General features: G+C 41.2%; 1 pseudogene; it reads right to left on the reverse strand.

Annotated features, from left to right (window-relative positions):
• Positions 1–8,715: 8,715 nt before the first annotated feature.
• On the reverse strand, positions 8,716–8,816 carry LOC115063748 (annotated as a pseudogene).
• Positions 8,817–9,342: the final 526 nt, after the last annotated feature.

The following is a 9,342-nucleotide window of genomic DNA, read 5'->3' on the forward strand; positions in this document are numbered from 1 at the left end:
TACAACAACCATAGTACCCTTTTATCTAGAATCATCAATATCAAAACACTTGAGAATTCTTTTCAGAAAATATAATGAAATTTCTATTTTAAATCTTAAAACTGTAGAAAATATAGATGAGTGTGCTTAAGTACCAGAAATGACACATGGGACGAATGCATCATTCATTTCTTCCTAATTACCAATACCTATTTTTCCTTTTCACCCATTAATTTATTGATTTATTCACTTTACATCCCTATCACAGCCCCCTCCTTTCCTCTCAAGGCCCCTCTGGATAGCTTTTTCCCCATCTCTCCTCTCCTCTCCTCTGAGAATGGGGAGGTTGGACTTGGGTACCAACCCACGCTAGCACAATAGTCACTGCAGGACTAGGTGGATCCTCTTCCACTGAACCCAGTGAGGTGAACAGTATCCCAAGGCAGGCAAAAGGTCCAGAGACACCCCACGCTCCAGTTGTTGGAGGGCCCACATGAAGACCAATCTGTACATCTGCTACAGAGGGACAGAGGTCCATCCTTTGTATGCTCTTTGGATAGGGATGCAGTCTCTGGAGCCCAAGGGTCCAGGTTGAGTCTGTTGGTTTTCTTCAGGAGTCTTACCCTGGATGGGTCCCTCAATCCATCCCCCAAGTCTCCCACAAGACTCTTGAACGTCTCCATCTAATATTTGTCTATGTGTCTCTGCATCTGTTTCAGTTAACTGCTGGTGAAACCTCTCAGAGGACAGCCAGGCTAGACTCCTGTCTTCAAGCATAACAGAGGATCATTAGTAGTGTCAGTGATTGGTGCTTGGCCATGGGATGGGTCTCAAGTCCTGCCAGTCTTTGATTGGCCATTTCCTCCATCTCTGTTCCATCTTTGTTTGTTTTCATACTTATATGCAGGACAAATTTGGGGAGGAAGATTTTCTGGGTGGATTAGTGTCTGTGTCTATTGACTACCATTAATATATATCTCTTTTCAGATCACTTGTGTTCTTCAGTCATACACTGTTTCCCTTTTATTTCAATTACACACTTGAGGTTGTTACTGCTGATTCTATCATTTGAAATATTAATCTATTTTCCTGGGTAGTTTTATGTAAACTTGACAGTAGCTAGAATCCTGTCTAGATACTCAATTGAGAAATGGTAATCTCAATTGAGGAATTGTAATCTCAGTTGAGAAAATATTTCCATCACATTAGCTTGTGAGGAAGAATCTGGGATATTTTATGGATATTGTTTAATGGGAGAGGACCCTGATTATGGTAGACAGTACCAATCCTGGGTATATGCTCCTGAAATGTCGAAAAAAGGAGGTTAAGCTGGCTACAAGGAAAAACCCATTAAACAATACTCCTCAGTGTCTTCTGTATCAGTTCATGCATTCAGCTTACTGTCTCTTCTTCCTGAATGACGGACTATAAACTGTAAATGAAATAAAATATTTCTTCCCCAAATTTCTTTTCATACCAACAGAAACTCTAAGAAATAATCAAACTCTGGTTCTCTAGGATCCTATTGTTTTCCTGTATTTCTACCAAGGAGGGAATTTGCAGGTCAATTCTTCTTTCTAGGTTTCCCAATTTATTTTTAATCTTGAGGCACGTATTTGAGTCTATGCTGATAGTATAGGACATAAGATCTCTCTGGTATTAGACATCATTCCACCACTTTTCACGATTTAGTTCTCTGCTTGTTATCACAATTATCTCCAAATCTATTATATAAAATTCCATGCTATATAAACAATCTACTCTACAGTATTTTCATCCAAATAATGAATAATGTTTTTGAAAAATAGACAGGATTTTGAAACAAGTGTTTGAAAGTTTTTTCTTTCTCCTTTCCTTTCCACCATAACTCTTTGTTCTATTTTTCTATCTCCTTAATTTTATTTTTGCTGCAATAATTTTTAAGGCTATCTTCTTATTGTATGGCCAAAATGATTGTTCTATTATCTATATGTGTCAGTAAGAAAGAAGGTAGAAATAGGATTAAGATGAAGAAAACTGAATAACACAAATAATTCAAAATATCTGAATGTCTATTTCATAAAGACATTATTAAGACATAAATATTTGTAAGAGTTAATAATTTGTATTTTCATGAAAATTAAAGTGAATAACAAATTATAAATTTTATAGCTTAATTTTTTAAAACAAAATTATTTAAATGAAATACAGTGACTCAATGATAATTGAGTCACAAGGATCCTTTATAATAGCTGCTCTACCTAGATAAAAGAATGACAGTATCCTAAACCAATTCAGGCTAAAAAGCAAAAGCCAATGTGTTACCCTCTTACAACCTACTGCTAAGATGTGGTCATGGGTTATTTAGTTAAATTTTATCTTTGTTTAAATACCGATATTTAATCAAACTCTAGCAAATGAGTTGAAAATATTAAGATTTATTTTTACTTTTTAAAATTAAAACATTATATCATTTACCACTTTATCTCTTTTCTTGAACCCTATACTCTCTCAACTTTATTGCTTTTTATTTATGTATTACTACACTTATATATACATATGTTTATGTGTGTATTTCTGAATATATGATTCCTAAATTCAGTTCATATAATATTATACATGAGTATATGATCACAAGGATCCTCAAAACTTAATTACAAATCTTTTGATTGTACCATCAGTAAATTTATCCAATGTAGCTTGCTGTCTGAGACAAGATTATATATTTTAAAATAAATAGAGCTGGAGGGATGATATAAACCCTCTTCCAGGCTATAAAACCATGTCAATAGGAAAACTGAGGTTAGATTCTATACAATATAGCTTTGACATCGGTGTATGAAAGCTGACCGTTGACAACTATGTGGTTCACTTGTGTGAATTTTTTTTTCCATTTGGTTTTCTATGAAGGACTTGGCCCACAGAAAGTGAAGACTGGATATCCCAAACTAGAAACTCTTCCAGGGATACTAAAACAAGAAGAGAATGAATACTCAAAACACTTTACAAATGTTGGCCTCCCAAGCAACTAAACTAAACTGAGAAGTCTCACAATTTATGTGAAAAGAACAGAGCTGTGAAAAAAATATATATACAATAATGATATCGTTTTAGTTTAGGACCTACTGGAAAAAACTTATTGAAAGATCACTGGCATACTTTACTTTGGTAAACAGGGAAAACCAAACTTGCACCACCATTAGGAAATAAAATTATGGAGGATATGCATTTGCCAACGCTGACCTGAAGGATTCTGTTAGGGTAACATTTTTGTCCACTGTGTGAAGATATATCTCCTTTCTCACCTTACTAAGGCATTCTTTGATTGGCTTTCATAAAGAGAAGAATGGCCTATAGCAATGCAGGAAAGAATAGGTGGGACTTCTGGGTAAAGTTAGGAACCCTGGGAAGGAGGCTGTAGTGGGAAATTTGATCCATCAGTCAGACATAGAGGTAACAGATTCATCAGTCAGTAAGAGTCAGAGGAAGTGAGATTTATGAAGCAGGAGAGATAATGAGCCATGTGGTAGAATATTGACTAATGTCTCCATGTCATTATTCAAGAGCTGGTAGATTATACAAAGTCCAAACAAAGTTACAGCTTTGTCTGATTCTACAGGAGTTTGTCACTCATCAAATCCCTTTGTATAGTTCACTGGCTAATCACTGGAAAGGACTCACATGTAGAAGGCATAAAACTTGGTAAAGATTTAAACTGTGTACTGAAGATTGAAAAATTTTGTCTTTTAAAGCAAATATTCTAATTATCAGAAGAAATGATTGTTTGGGTACTAAAAGAGGAGTTAAGTGACAGACTACAGTGTCTGTTTAGTATGTATTCACATACTCCACAGATAAATTTTACCTCTTCAGAAATAACTTTTCGTTTCTTTTTGGCCTTTCTCCTGACAAAGTCTAAAGGAGGAATATTAATGAAAGAACTTGAGAATTCTCAACCTTTAACAATTATTCATTATCATCAATGTGGAAGTATGGCAGCATTCAGGCAGACATGGGGTTGGAGGAGCTGAGAGTCCCACCTCTTGTTTCAAAGGCAGCTAGGAGAAGACAGGCAGTTAGGCTGAAAGTATTAAAGCTCACACCCATAGTGACACATCTACTCCAACAAGACCACACCTCCTAATAGTGCCACTCCATGAGCCAAGCATTTACAAACCATCACAGATTATAAGTGATTTTTGACAACTCTCCACTTTGCTACCCATTCTAGATAGTTTTCACTGTCCAATTAGTGTCCTGGGTCTTCATTTCTGAAAGCTAGGAATTTACCCCAATATACCTTTCTCAAAAATGGACAAGTAATTATTTAGACACTCTCTAATGGACCACCTGGGTACTATGTCTATTCTTTCTTATCCCATCATCTATCACAGACACTTTTCATAAAGTTAATCATCACCAACTGCAAAGTGTTACTCCCCATTCCTTTCTGTTCTCATTCACCTCTTGAGAACAATGAGTAGCAGTAATATCTTAACTTTGGAAATCCAATGGGAATTTTTTTTTATTTGTTGATTAAAGAATGTCTCCTTGGGAATATGGTACAAAAATATGTACTGTTTAATATCATAGCCAGGAAAAATATGTAAATAAAATTCAATAAAAAAACAGTTTCTCAATCCCACAAGTCCTATTAAACATGCTCAAATTCACAAGTGTATAAAACAAAAATTGAGTAAATACATTTTTGCATGCACATTGAATATTCCCACTGTAGAACGTATGTCAAGGAAAAGAACCAAAATAATTATAAGCAGGGTTCAGATCATTATGGTAAGCTAAACAACTTTTACATTAATTTACTGTTTTAAGAGTTTGTGGATTTGTCTCTATCTTAAAAAAAAAAAAAAACACCAAAACATTTCATTGTTTCTTGGTTTCTTGGTGATTTTCACCTCGTGCACCCCTATCCCACTCATCCCCGCCTTTTGTATCTATTCTCCACTCTTGCAACCTTCCCTCCTCCAAAGGGGAGAAATTCTTATTGTCAAAGCTGTAGTGTGTCACAGTGTGTATCACCATATACTCTTTAGTCCACAGTTCTTTGCTTGAAAATTTTTATTGTGATGATTCACTGGTCTGGTACAATGTTTTTGGCTTCTACTACTCTATCAATACTGAAACCTCACCGGGTCTACCTTTGAATATCCTGTTGTTGCCCTGTGCAATGGAGTTCTGATAGTTTTGAATCTGTAAGACAGAACCCTTCATGCACTCCAGCAGTTCATCAAAGGAGTAGAAGTTAGGGTGGGCCAATTCAAAGACCTGGATCTGAACCTGTAAAGTATCTGACTTGGTCACCCTGCTGGATCTCTTGCTCTCATACTCGGGGCTGACTCACCAGCAACCCCTACTACCAGGACTATTCTGCTGCCTAATCAAGGTGCAGGGCCTGATCTCCCCCGAGTACTGCAGTTTGTGAGGGACATGGCCAATTTTCCCACTCTCATGAACATGTGGCTAGCTCTCCTCCCTGCCATAGATGGTGAGGGAGGAAGGACTGAGTCTCCATCATCTGTGCCCAGCAGACAGGAGGCAGTACTAGCTCTCCCACTTTTATACCATTAGGCAAGCTTACTCATGCTGTGTTGCCCAGGGGAGCTGTAGGTCATGCTAACCAAAGTGTTGCAGCAGGTGAAGGGCAGGGAGAGCTCTCCTGCTCTGGTGACCTGAGGGCCAGTTTTACTGACTACTTGTAGGTGGCAAGGGGTGGGAAAGAGTGTCATCTCTTTTTCATCCATGTTGTTGCATGCTAGACAAGTGGTGGGGTCAACTCTCCCATGCTCATGCCCTCTGGGCTAGCTGGCCCATGCCATTATTACCAGGGTCAGCTCCTCTTTGCTGCCCAAGCAAGGTACAGGGCCTGCTCTCATGAGTGCTGCAGCCAATAAAGTTCAGGGCCAGCTTTTATGAAAACAATGCCATGTCTCCTACTTTACACAGGTAGAAAGGGGCAAGGAGAAGAAGACCGTCTTTCCCTCATCCTCACCACCACACAAATGAAGAGGTGTAGGGCCAGTTCTCCCACACTCTTATCCTTGGTAGCTGGCTCACCCACAACTTCGGCAATGTGCAGGGCCACTCTCTGAAGTAGTACAGCTGGTTAGGGGCAGGATCAGGGCTCCTGCTTTCCTGATCCCAGATCCAGATCTCCCAGATGCTCTGGTAAGGGATGGGTCCAATTCTCCACAGCCCTCAGACATCAACTTGTCCTCCCAACAGGAGACCAGACTAGAGGTATCTGTCTGGACTTTGGTGGCAATAGATCCCTGCCACAGCAGGGCCATAGACTCAGACTTGACCCCTGGTGGCAGCACAGCCAGAACCCTACCACAGTCTTGGGTACTGGCTACCAACTACTCACAATTGGCTGTTCCTCACTATCTTTGAGTTTACTGTTCTGCCTCTCTTAATTGTGCCCAAACCCTATATTTTTCTCATCCATTTCTCCACCACTTACTTGCTTCTCGTAGAAGCACTTAGGATCTTTGAGTGTTTAGAGTCATCTCACAATTGGTCTTAAGTGCGCTATGTCCAGCTCTTGCATTATGGGACTGAGCAGAGGTAATCTTGAGTGTGAGGCGGTGGGAAGTGACATCAGACAGAAGAACTGGTAATGTAGTAGCAAAGTTTAGGACCTCAACGTGATGGTTTGTATATGCTTGTCCCTGGGTGTGGCACTTGTTAGGAGGTGTGGCCTTGTTGGAGTAGGTGTATCACTATGGGCATAGGCTTTAATACCCTTGTCCTAGTTGCCTTGGAGCCAGTCTTTTCCTAGCAGCCTTCAGATGAAGATGGAGAACTCTCAGCATCTCCAGCCCCATGTATGCTTGGGCACTGCCATGCTCCCACCTAGATAATAATAGACTGAACCTCTGAACCTGGAAGCAAGCCCCAACTGAATGTTGTCCTTTATAAGAGTTGCTTTGGTCATGGTGTCTGTTCACAACAGTAAAACCTTAACTAAGACACCTGATAAAACTCATAATTGAGAACATCAGAGCTCAGACAAGTTCTCAACCAGATTCCTGTCCTGAAGCATGTGGCCACTACACCCCACTAAGAGGAAGATTACACCCAGTCATAGTTTAGAGTCTAGACTCCTCCATGCTAATGAGGTATCTAGGGGTCCCAAGAATTTACCCAATGAGCATGCCTTCCTAGGTATTCCTTCCTGCAAAAAGTTTGTCATCTCTGGTTCATGCGGACTAAGTTGTATGCATCCTCATCTGCATTGAATAAAGCAGTTTGAACAAGCAAGAACTGTCTCCTTCATCAACGACCACTGAAGGAGGAGTCATACACAGCTGTACCTGCAAAAGTCTCCTGCAAAAGGCCCCACTGCACTCCTGGCAATCACTCTGAACTAAGGCAGATTTCCTGTGTGCCCAAGTCATCACAGGCCATTGGGCCCATTTCCAACTCCTTGAGGTCCTCAAGATCGTCTGATTGCACAGGAGTTTTAGAACCATAGCCTCCATCCTAGCCCTCACCATTTCTCATCCAGAGGAATACGGGGATAAAACCCCTATTTTAGGCTGCATTTTGCCTACCCTGAGAAGAGTGTAAGATTCCTATGAGCCCAGCACCCCAGAAGCTAGGAAGGAACACAGTGCAACATCTAATGCCCCAGTAGCAAGGTGGAAACGCCGAACTACACTTGAGCATGGTCATCCCATAGAGTCCTGAATTGTAGAAGTTGGGTCTGGTTCTTCTTCTTATTCCCATACTCCTAGAAATAATACTCAGACTCAAAATACATTTACACATACCTCGGCCACATAGCTAGAGTCTTCAGTGATTAGAACCATCACTTAAAATAACCCTTTTAATCCACGTGGCTGGTTACCTGTTTTCGGGTACCATACATCTATCATCTCTTCACATCTTCCCTGGTGAATGTTCCTGCTCTTGGCTGTATCCTAGAATCCTCACTGACTCTTGAATACCCCACCTTTGAGTTCCTGCCTAAGCCACAGGCTTTTAAATTTGACAGGTCATGCTCTATACAATAACAAGATATTCCCTCTACACTATGTAGAATCAAATTGGCAATCATCACAGACTAGCTCCCTGTACAGTCTCCATGGTGCTGGTCTAGTAGTCATATGGTGCTCTCTTCTCACCTGGCCAATCAGAATGGCCTCATGAGAGAGTCTGTCTCTGGGTCAATCCCACTCCGGGCCCTCAGTCCCAGGACAGGTCCCTAAAGTCTCTGGACTACATTTGTAGACTCTAGTTCTTCTGTACCTCCTGATCCTGGGAGTCATAGGGACCTGCATGGGCAGACTGGTGGTTGTCTCAGGCTAACTTTTTTTTTTTTTCAGGGAATGTTGGGCTATTAATCATTCAGGTGTCCATTGGTTGTGGAATAATAAACCTTTCCAGGAAACTTAGTAAGGTAGAGCTGGTCTGAGTACCTGGCACCTACCCATCCACCTGAGACAGTAGGCAGCACCCTGTTCCCTGCCACTTTGTGGACCTATGTCCCCCTGATCCTTCATTTCCCACTCCTCTGTGTGGCACTCCAGTGGTGACTAGATGTTTGGGAGTCAGGAACTCCCAACTTTGGCCACTCCCACCTTAAACTGCATTCTCCCACCCCCTCAGCAAGAGGTGTCTCAGTACCTCCCATCACAGGAGCACAGGGAGTCTCACAGTCAAGCATTCTCTGAGTTTTGCCTCCCAGTCCGTGTGTCTCACATCCCAGCAGTAGGGCAGAACGCAGACCCACAATTGGTGAGAACACTAAATGTAGGCATAGTCTCTGTCCTCTCTGCTACCTACTGTCATACACGTGACACAGCAGTCACACCTGCAATGCTTCCATGGGCAAGAGATTTGTCTCTTTATAGCGACGAAGTGATCAGCCAGATGAGGGACATGGCTCCTTGCCCCAAAGCAGGCATGGAGACAGTGCGGTAGCTAGCTCTACTGCTATCTCAGACACTTAAGTTACCAGGGTTTGAGCACTCTCCACCTTAGCCGTCCCAAGTCCATTTCTCTGGTGGCACAGTTCAGGTACATCACACAGATCCAGCCCTTCATGCTCTTTGGATGGTTGTTTAGTCTCTCTGAGCCCCCATGAGCCTAGGTAACTTGATTTTGTAAATCTTCTCATGGTGTCTTTAACCACTCCTGCTTGCTCACTTCTATTCCCCACTCTTCCATGAGACTCCCTGAGCTCCACCTGATGTCTAGCTATGGGTCTCTGCATCTGTTTCCATGTGCTGCTGTATGAAGACTCTCAGGACACACTTCACTAGGATTCTAACTGGAAACATTGCAGAGTATCACAATAGTGTCAGAAGTTGTTTTTCTTCTAGGAGATGGATATAAAGTTGGGGCATTCATTGGTTGAGA

The sequence above is a fragment of the Mus pahari genome, chromosome 3, assembly GCF_900095145.1.
Source record: "Mus pahari chromosome 3, PAHARI_EIJ_v1.1, whole genome shotgun sequence".
In the NCBI taxonomy this organism is placed as follows: Eukaryota; Metazoa; Chordata; class Mammalia; order Rodentia; family Muridae; genus Mus; species Mus pahari.